The sequence below is a fragment of the Galeopterus variegatus genome, unplaced genomic scaffold (genome assembly GCF_000696425.1).
Source record: "Galeopterus variegatus unplaced genomic scaffold, G_variegatus-3.0.2 Scaffold25309, whole genome shotgun sequence".
NCBI classification, from domain to species: domain Eukaryota; kingdom Metazoa; phylum Chordata; class Mammalia; order Dermoptera; family Cynocephalidae; genus Galeopterus; species Galeopterus variegatus.
Window position 1 is genome coordinate 6,155 of NW_007751420.1, and position 792 is coordinate 6,946.

At 50.5% G+C, this 792-nt stretch overlaps 1 pseudogene; it reads left to right on the top strand.

Moving 5' to 3' along the window:
* The first annotated feature begins 4 nt into the window (after positions 1–4).
* LOC103583647 lies at positions 5–784 on the top strand (annotated as a pseudogene).
* The last annotated feature ends 8 nt before the right edge of the window (positions 785–792 follow it).

Sequence of the window (792 nt, forward strand, 5' to 3'; positions counted from 1 at the left end):
AACCATTCTGAACCCCATGTATTATTCCATTACCACAGAAGTTTTTTATGCTATTTGTAATGCTTCTGGCCCTGTCCAGAGAATTGGCATTTTCTCAAGAATGGAGTCCAGGCCAAAGAGCTTCACGCAGTGGGGGTGACATCTACTCTGGCTATTGCACTCTGAAGATTGAATATGCAAAGCCTACATGCTTGAATGTGTTCAAGAATGACCAGGATACTTGGGACTACACAAATCCCAACCTCAGTGGAAGTGACTCTGGCAGGAACCCCAGCAAATGCCAGAGACAGTACCCTCTCCTGGGAGATCATCCCACAGAATATGGAGGGCCTCGCAGTGGGTGCCACAGCCATTACCATGGTGAGGGCTACAGGCCCCCCCACCTCTCTAGGAAGGGAAAAGGATGGGCCCACCAGTGGGAGGTCACTGATGGGACCCAAGCCACTATAGCCCCCAGTATGGGCACCCCATCCCCTCTCCCAACACCCCAATATGGCCCCCAAGCTGACATCCCTGTGCCCATTGTCTATGGCCTGGATAAATCTAAGATGAACTGTGATCGAATCTTCAGTGTCTTCTGCTTGTATGGCAATGTGAAAAACATGAAATTCATGAGGAGCAAGCCAGGGGCCACCATGGTCGAAATGGCTGATGACTATGCGGTGGACTGGGCCATTACCCACCTCAACAGCATCTTCACATTTGGGCAGAAGCTGAATGTCTGTTTCCAAGCCACCAGCCATCATGTCAGGCCAGTCATACAGGCTGGAAGATGAGTCCTCCAGTTACAAA